Consider the following 10,000-nt stretch of genomic DNA (forward strand, 5'->3'; position numbering starts at 1 on the left):
GACCAGGTGCACGCCGGCCTTTGGGTGACCAGGTGCACATGGTCCTTTTGGGTGACCAGGTGCACATGGTCCTTTGGGTGACCAGGTGCACGCCGGCCTTTGGGTGACCAGGTGCACATGGTCCTTTGGGTGACCAGGTGCACGCCGGCCTTTGGGTGACCAGGTGCACATGGTCCTTTGGGTGACCAGGTGCACGCCGGCCTTTGGGTGACCAGGTGCACATGGTCCTTTTGGGTGACCAGGTGCACATGGTCCTTTGGGTGACCAGGTGCACGCCGGCCTTTGGGTGACCAGGTGCACATGGTCCTTTTGGGTGACCAGGTGCACGCCGGCCTTTGGGTGACCAGGTGCACATGGTCCTTTTGGGTGACCAGGTGCACATGGTCCTTTGGGTGACCAGGTGCACGCCGGCCTTTGGGTGACCAGGTGCACACGGTCCTTTTGGGTGACCAGGTGCACGCCGGCCTTTGGGTGACCAGGTGCACATGGTCCTTTTGGGTGACCAGGTGCACGCCGGCCTTTGGGTGACCAGGTGCACGCCGGTCCTTTTGGGTGACCAGGTGCACAAGTTCCATTTGGGTGACCAGGTGCACGCGGTTCATAACAGCGCGGTTATCTGCTTTAATGTCCGAGGAGGGGTGCTTAAGTGTGGGTGCCCTGGTTCACCTGGTATGCGAGGTTGTGGAGGTGGGGGGGGGTCCCCTGCTGGTATCATCCCCGAAATAGAGGGGTGATACCCGGGTGGTGAGTAAGGGCCTACAAGCCTGGAGGTCAATAGCTCCAGGGGGTAAGCTCTACTGTCATGTCCGTAAATAGAGTGGTGTTACCCGGGTTTTGAACCATATTTTAATTTTTGGGTTACCAGATGCACACGGGTCTTTTGGAAAACAATCACAATCTGCATCCATCGTAATATCTTAAACTGTATATAAAGCACCTAAGGACGGGCCTGACCGAGAGAGGGCCGTAGTAGGGTACTCCCCTAGCGGGCTATATCAATAGAATGACCGGTAAAATGATTTAAAACAGTTTTATAATTTTTGGGTTACCAGATGCACACGGGTCTTTTGGAAAACAATCACAATCTGCATCCATCGTAATATATGAAACTGTATATAAAGCACTGAAGGACGGCCCCGACCGAGACAGGGCCTTAGTGGGGTGCTCCCATAGCGGGCTATATCAATAGAATGACCGGTAAAAGTATTTAAAAACCGTTTTATAATTTTTGGGTTACCAGATGCACGTTTTCAATCACCAGTTGCACGGAGGATTAATAGCAATCTGCATCCATCGTGATTTCTTAAAGTGTGTAAAAAGCACCCAAGGACGGCCCTGACAGAGAGAGGGCCGTAGTGGGGCACTCCCCTAGCGGGCTATATCAATAGAATGACGGGTAAAAGTATTTAAAACCCTTTTATAATTTTTGGGTTACCAGATGCACGTTTTCAATCACCAGGTGCACGGAGGAAAATGAGCATTTGCATCCATAGTCATGTTTTAAACCGTCCATAAAGCACTCTTGGCCGGCCCCGGCAGAGAGAGAAAGAGATGGTGAAAAAAAAAAAAAATCATCATCAGACCTTCCATAAATAATTCGGGCCGGCCCCCATTGCTAAAGGTCCGTAGTAGGGTGCGCCATAAGCGGACATGAATAGATGGAACACCGCTAACCGCATAGAGAACCGTGTTTTGGGTGACCAGGTGCACGTTTTCAATCACCAGTTGCACATTTTCAATCACCAGTTGCACGGAGGATTAATAGCAATCTGCATCCATCGCGATTTCTTAAAGTGTCTATAAAGCACTCAGGACGGGCCCGACCGAGACAGGGCCTTAGTGGGGTGCTCCCATAGCGGGCAACAATGAGAGGGGTGCCTTTAAATTCATTTTGAACCATATTTGAAATTTTGGGTTACCAGATGCACGTTTTCAATCACCAGTTGCACGGAGGATTAATAGCAATCTGCATCCATCGTGATTTCTTAAAGTGTGTAAAAAGCACCCAAGGACGGCCCTGACAGAGAGAGGGCCGTAGTGGGGCACTCCCCTAGCGGGCTATATCAATAGAATGACGGGTAAAAGTATTTAAAACCCTTTTATAATTTTTGGGTTACCAGATGCACGTTTTCAATCACCAGGTGCACGGAGGAAAATGAGCATTTGCATCCATAGTCATGTTTTAAACCGTCCATAAAGCACTCTTGGCCGGCCCCGGCAGAGAGAGAAAGAGATGGTGAAAAAAAAAAAAAAATCATCATCAGACCTTCCATAAATAATTCGGGCCGGCCCCCATTGCTAAAGGTCCGTAGTAGGGTGCGCCATAAGCGGACATGAATAGATGGAACACCGCTAACCGCATAGAGAACCGTGTTTTGGGTGACCAGGTGCACGTTTTCAATCACCAGTTGCACATTTTCAATCACCAGTTGCACGGAGGATTAATAGCAATCTGCATCCATCGCGATTTCTTAAAGTGTCTATAAAGCACTCAGGACGGGCCCGACCGAGACAGGGCCTTAGTGGGGTGCTCCCATAGCGGGCAACAATGAGAGGGGTGCCTTTAAATTCATTTTGAACCATATTTGAAATTTTGGGTTACCAGATGCACGTTTTCAATCACCAGTTGCACGGAGGATTAATAGCAATCTGCATCCATCGTGATTTCTTAAAGTGTGTAAAAAGCACCCAAGGACGGCCCTGACAGAGAGAGGGCCGTAGTGGGGCACTCCCCTAGCGGGCTATATCAATAGAATGACGGGTAAAAGTATTTAAAACCCTTTTATAATTTTTGGGTTACCAGATGCACGTTTTCAATCACCAGGTGCACGGAGGAAAATGAGCATTTGCATCCATAGTCATGTTTTAAACCGTCCATAAAGCACTCTTGGCCGGCCCCGGCAGAGAGAGAAAGAGATGGTGAAAAAAAAAAAAAATCATCATCAGACCTTCCATAAATAATTCGGGCCGGCCCCCATTGCTAAAGGTCCGTAGTAGGGTGCGCCATAAGCGGACATGAATAGATGGAACACCGCTAACCGCATAGAGAACCGTGTTTTGGGTGACCAGGTGCACGTTTTCAATCACCAGTTGCACATTTTCAATCACCAGTTGCACGGAGGATTAATAGCAATCTGCATCCATCGCGATTTCTTAAAGTGTCTATAAAGCACTCAGGACGGGCCCGACCGAGACAGGGCCTTAGTGGGGTGCTCCCATAGCGGGCAACAATGAGAGGGGTGCCTTTAAATTCATTTTGAACCATATTTGAAATTTTGGGTTACCAGATGCACGTTTTCAATCACCAGTTGCACGGAGGATTAATAGCAATCTGCATCCATCGTGATTTCTTAAAGTGTGTAAAAAGCACCCAAGGACGGCCCTGACAGAGAGAGGGCCGTAGTGGGGCACTCCCCTAGCGGGCTATATCAATAGAATGACGGGTAAAAGTATTTAAAACCCTTTTATAATTTTTGGGTTACCAGATGCACGTTTTCAATCACCAGGTGCACGGAGGAAAATGAGCATTTGCATCCATAGTCATGTTTTAAACCGTCCATAAAGCACTCTTGGCCGGCCCCGGCAGAGAGAGAAAGAGATGGTGAAAAAAAAAAAAAAATCATCATCAGACCTTCCATAAATAATTCGGGCCGGCCCCCATTGCTAAAGGTCCGTAGTAGGGTGCGCCATAAGCGGACATGAATAGATGGAACACCGCTAACCGCATAGAGAACCGTGTTTTGGGTGACCAGGTGCACGTTTTCAATCACCAGTTGCACATTTTCAATCACCAGTTGCACGGAGGATTAATAGCAATCTGCATCCATCGCGATTTCTTAAAGTGTCTATAAAGCACTCAGGACGGGCCCGACCGAGACAGGGCCTTAGTGGGGTGCTCCCATAGCGGGCAACAATGAGAGGGGTGCCTTTAAATTCATTTTGAACCATATTTGAAATTTTGGGTTACCAGATGCACGTTTTCAATCACCAGTTGCACGGAGGATTAATAGCAATCTGCATCCATCGTGATTTCTTAAAGTGTGTAAAAAGCACCCAAGGACGGCCCTGACAGAGAGAGGGCCGTAGTGGGGCACTCCCCTAGCGGGCTATATCAATAGAATGACGGGTAAAAGTATTTAAAACCCTTTTATAATTTTTGGGTTACCAGATGCACGTTTTCAATCACCAGGTGCACGGAGGAAAATGAGCATTTGCATCCATAGTCATGTTTTAAACCGTCCATAAAGCACTCTTGGCCGGCCCCGGCAGAGAGAGAAAGAGATGGTGAAAAAAAAAAAAAAATCATCATCAGACCTTCCATAAATAATTCGGGCCGGCCCCCATTGCTAAAGGTCCGTAGTAGGGTGCGCCATAAGCGGACATGAATAGATGGAACACCGCTAACCGCATAGAGAACCGTGTTTTGGGTGACCAGGTGCACGTTTTCAATCACCAGTTGCACATTTTCAATCACCAGTTGCACGGAGGATTAATAGCAATCTGCATCCATCGCGATTTCTTAAAGTGTCTATAAAGCACTCAGGACGGGCCCGACCGAGACAGGGCCTTAGTGGGGTGCTCCCATAGCGGGCAACAATGAGAGGGGTGCCTTTAAATTCATTTTGAACCATATTTGAAATTTTGGGTTACCAGATGCACGTTTTCAATCACCAGTTGCACGGAGGATTAATAGCAATCTGCATCCATCGTGATTTCTTAAAGTGTGTAAAAAGCACCCAAGGACGGCCCTGACAGAGAGAGGGCCGTAGTGGGGCACTCCCCTAGCGGGCTATATCAATAGAATGACGGGTAAAAGTATTTAAAACCCTTTTATAATTTTTGGGTTACCAGATGCACGTTTTCAATCACCAGGTGCACGGAGGAAAATGAGCATTTGCATCCATAGTCATGTTTTAAACCGTCCATAAAGCACTCTTGGCCGGCCCCGGCAGAGAGAGAAAGAGATGGTGAAAAAAAAAAAAAAATCATCATCAGACCTTCCATAAATAATTCGGGCCGGCCCCCATTGCTAAAGGTCCGTAGTAGGGTGCGCCATAAGCGGACATGAATAGATGGAACACCGCTAACCGCATAGAGAACCGTGTTTTGGGTGACCAGGTGCACGTTTTCAATCACCAGTTGCACATTTTCAATCACCAGTTGCACGGAGGATTAATAGCAATCTGCATCCATCGCGATTTCTTAAAGTGTCTATAAAGCACTCAGGACGGGCCCGACCGAGACAGGGCCTTAGTGGGGTGCTCCCATAGCGGGCAACAATGAGAGGGGTGCCTTTAAATTCATTTTGAACCATATTTGAAATTTTGGGTTACCAGATGCACGTTTTCAATCACCAGTTGCACGGAGGATTAATAGCAATCTGCATCCATCGTGATTTCTTAAAGTGTGTAAAAAGCACCCAAGGACGGCCCTGACAGAGAGAGGGCCGTAGTGGGGCACTCCCCTAGCGGGCTATATCAATAGAATGACGGGTAAAAGTATTTAAAACCCTTTTATAATTTTTGGGTTACCAGATGCACGTTTTCAATCACCAGGTGCACGGAGGAAAATGAGCATTTGCATCCATAGTCATGTTTTAAACCGTCCATAAAGCACTCTTGGCCGGCCCCGGCAGAGAGAGAAAGAGATGGTGAAAAAAAAAAAAAAATCATCATCAGACCTTCCATAAATAATTCGGGCCGGCCCCCATTGCTAAAGGTCCGTAGTAGGGTGCGCCATAAGCGGACATGAATAGATGGAACACCGCTAACCGCATAGAGAACCGTGTTTTGGGTGACCAGGTGCACGTTTTCAATCACCAGTTGCACATTTTCAATCACCAGTTGCACGGAGGATTAATAGCAATCTGCATCCATCGCGATTTCTTAAAGTGTCTATAAAGCACTCAGGACGGGCCCGACCGAGACAGGGCCTTAGTGGGGTGCTCCCATAGCGGGCAACAATGAGAGGGGTGCCTTTAAATTCATTTTGAACCATATTTGAAATTTTGGGTTACCAGATGCACGTTTTCAATCACCAGTTGCACGGAGGATTAATAGCAATCTGCATCCATCGTGATTTCTTAAAGTGTGTAAAAAGCACCCAAGGACGGCCCTGACAGAGAGAGGGCCGTAGTGGGGCACTCCCCTAGCGGGCTATATCAATAGAATGACGGGTAAAAGTATTTAAAAACCCTTTTATAATTTTTGGGTTACCAGATGCACGTTTTCAATCACCAGGTGCACGGAGGAAATGAGCATTTGCATCCATAGTCATGTTTTAAACCGTCCATAAAGCACTCTTGGCCGGCCCCGGCAGAGAGAGAAAGAGATGGTGAAAAAAAAAAAAAATCATCATCAGACCTTCCATAAATAATTCGGGCCGGCCCCCATTGCTAAAGGTCCGTAGTAGGGTGCGCCATAAGCGGACATGAATAGATGGAACACCGCTAACCGCATAGAGAACCGTGTTTTGGGTGACCAGGTGCACGTTTTCAATCACCAGTTGCACATTTTCAATCACCAGTTGCACGGAGGATTAATAGCAATCTGCATCCATCGCGATTTCTTAAAGTGTCTATAAAGCACTCAGGACGGGCCCGACCGAGACAGGGCCTTAGTGGGGTGCTCCCATAGCGGGCAACAATGAGAGGGGTGCCTTTAAATTCATTTTGAACCATATTTGAAATTTTGGGTTACCAGATGCACGTTTTCAATCACCAGTTGCACGGAGGATTAATAGCAATCTGCATCCATCGTGATTTCTTAAAGTGTGTAAAAAGCACCCAAGGACGGCCCTGACAGAGAGAGGGCCGTAGTGGGGCACTCCCCTAGCGGGCTATATCAATAGAATGACGGGTAAAAGTATTTAAAACCCTTTTATAATTTTTGGGTTACCAGATGCACGTTTTCAATCACCAGGTGCACGGAGGAAAATGAGCATTTGCATCCATAGTCATGTTTTAAACCGTCCATAAAGCACTCTTGGCCGGCCCCGGCAGAGAGAGAAAGAGATGGTGAAAAAAAAAAAAAAATCATCATCAGACCTTCCATAAATAATTCGGGCCGGCCCCCATTGCTAAAGGTCCGTAGTAGGGTGCGCCATAAGCGGACATGAATAGATGGAACACCGCTAACCGCATAGAGAACCGTGTTTTGGGTGACCAGGTGCACGTTTTCAATCACCAGTTGCACATTTTCAATCACCAGTTGCACGGAGGATTAATAGCAATCTGCATCCATCGCGATTTCTTAAAGTGTCTATAAAGCACTCAGGACGGGCCCGACCGAGACAGGGCCTTAGTGGGGTGCTCCCATAGCGGGCAACAATGAGAGGGGTGCCTTTAAATTCATTTTGAACCATATTTGAAATTTTGGGTTACCAGATGCACGTTTTCAATCACCAGTTGCACGGAGGATTAATAGCAATCTGCATCCATCGTGATTTCTTAAAGTGTGTAAAAAGCACCCAAGGACGGCCCTGACAGAGAGAGGGCCGTAGTGGGGCACTCCCCTAGCGGGCTATATCAATAGAATGACGGGTAAAAGTATTTAAAACCCTTTTATAATTTTTGGGTTACCAGATGCACGTTTTCAATCACCAGGTGCACGGAGGAAAATGAGCATTTGCATCCATAGTCATGTTTTAAACCGTCCATAAAGCACTCTTGGCCGGCCCCGGCAGAGAGAGAAAGAGATGGTGAAAAAAAAAAAAATCATCATCAGACCTTCCATAAATAATTCGGGCCGGCCCCCATTGCTAAAGGTCCGTAGTAGGGTGCGCCATAAGCGGACATGAATAGATGGAACACCGCTAACCGCATAGAGAACCGTGTTTTGGGTGACCAGGTGCACGTTTTCAATCACCAGTTGCACATTTTCAATCACCAGTTGCACGGAGGATTAATAGCAATCTGCATCCATCGCGATTTCTTAAAGTGTCTATAAAGCACTCAGGACGGGCCCGACCGAGACAGGGCCTTAGTGGGGTGCTCCCATAGCGGGCAACAATGAGAGGGGTGCCTTTAAATTCATTTTGAACCATATTTGAAATTTTGGGTTACCAGATGCACGTTTTCAATCACCAGTTGCACGGAGGATTAATAGCAATCTGCATCCATCGTGATTTCTTAAAGTGTGTAAAAAGCACCCAAGGACGGCCCTGACAGAGAGAGGGCCGTAGTGGGGCACTCCCCTAGCGGGCTATATCAATAGAATGACGGGTAAAAGTATTTAAAACCCTTTTATAATTTTTGGGTTACCAGATGCACGTTTTCAATCACCAGGTGCACGGAGGAAAATGAGCATTTGCATCCATAGTCATGTTTTAAACCGTCCATAAAGCACTCTTGGCCGGCCCCGGCAGAGAGAGAAAGAGATGGTGAAAAAAAAAAAAAAATCATCATCAGACCTTCCATAAATAATTCGGGCCGGCCCCCATTGCTAAAGGTCCGTAGTAGGGTGCGCCATAAGCGGACATGAATAGATGGAACACCGCTAACCGCATAGAGAACCGTGTTTTGGGTGACCAGGTGCACGTTTTCAATCACCAGTTGCACATTTTCAATCACCAGTTGCACGGAGGATTAATAGCAATCTGCATCCATCGCGATTTCTTAAAGTGTCTATAAAGCACTCAGGACGGGCCCGACCGAGACAGGGCCTTAGTGGGGTGCTCCCATAGCGGGCAACAATGAGAGGGGTGCCTTTAAATTCATTTTGAACCATATTTGAAATTTTGGGTTACCAGATGCACGTTTTCAATCACCAGTTGCACGGAGGATTAATAGCAATCTGCATCCATCGTGATTTCTTAAAGTGTGTAAAAAGCACCCAAGGACGGCCCTGACAGAGAGAGGGCCGTAGTGGGGCACTCCCCTAGCGGGCTATATCAATAGAATGACGGGTAAAAGTATTTAAAACCCTTTTATAATTTTTGGGTTACCAGATGCACGTTTTCAATCACCAGGTGCACGGAGGAAAATGAGCATTTGCATCCATAGTCATGTTTTAAACCGTCCATAAAGCACCCAGGGCCGGCCCCGGCAGAGAGAGAAAAAGAGGGGAAAAGTGTTGAAAAAAAAAAAAAATCATACCTTCCATAAATAATTCGGACCGGCCCCCATTGAAAAGGTCCGTAGTAGGGTGCATCATTATCGGACATGAATCTCGGGAACACCGCTAACCGCATAGAGAACCGTGTTTTGGGTTACCAGATGCACGTTTTCAATCACCAGTTGCACGGAGAGAGAAAAAAAAAATCATACCTTCCATAAATAATTCGGACCGGCCCCCATTGAAAAGGTCCGTAGTAGGGTGCATCATTATCGGACATGAATCTCGGGAACACCGCTAACCGCATAGAGAACCGTGTTTTGGGTGACCAGGTGCACGTTTTCAATCACCAGTTGCACGGAGAAAAAAAAAGTAATCATACCTTCCATAAATAATTCAGGCCGACCCCCATTGAAAAAGGTCCGTAGTAGGGTGCATCATTATCGGACATGTATATCTGTAACACCGGCAAGCGCATTGAGAACCGCATTTTTGGGTTACCAGATGCACGTTTTCAATCACCAGGTGCACGGCTGTGAAAAGTGGGACTCTGTCATTTTTTCGACCAATTTCTGTAATTTTCAAAAAATGATTAAAAATACTTCCCGAAGGGCTAGAGGTCCCAAATTTCGTCTCATACCCTCTCTCGTGATGGGCAACAATTACATAATGTAAAAAAAAATTCGCATCCACAGGAACCTATGCATCCTGTGACATTCACTTTTTTCCCAAAACTTGAAACACGATTTCCTATTAAAATGTTTTATACAAAAACGTTTTTAATTGAATGTAAATGCTCGTCTATTTATGCACTTTCGTGCAAAAAAAACCCCATCAAGATCGGATGTGTACTTTTTGATTTATCACGTTTTTGTTGAATTTGACCCCCGATGGTGGGGCGCACAGAAGCCCTGTGAGGTTCAGGGCTTCATCGATATTTGGCCTGT

This window comes from Oncorhynchus mykiss, unplaced genomic scaffold, assembly GCF_013265735.2.
Source record: "Oncorhynchus mykiss isolate Arlee unplaced genomic scaffold, USDA_OmykA_1.1 un_scaffold_295, whole genome shotgun sequence".
Classification (NCBI taxonomy): Eukaryota; Metazoa; Chordata; class Actinopteri; order Salmoniformes; family Salmonidae; genus Oncorhynchus; species Oncorhynchus mykiss.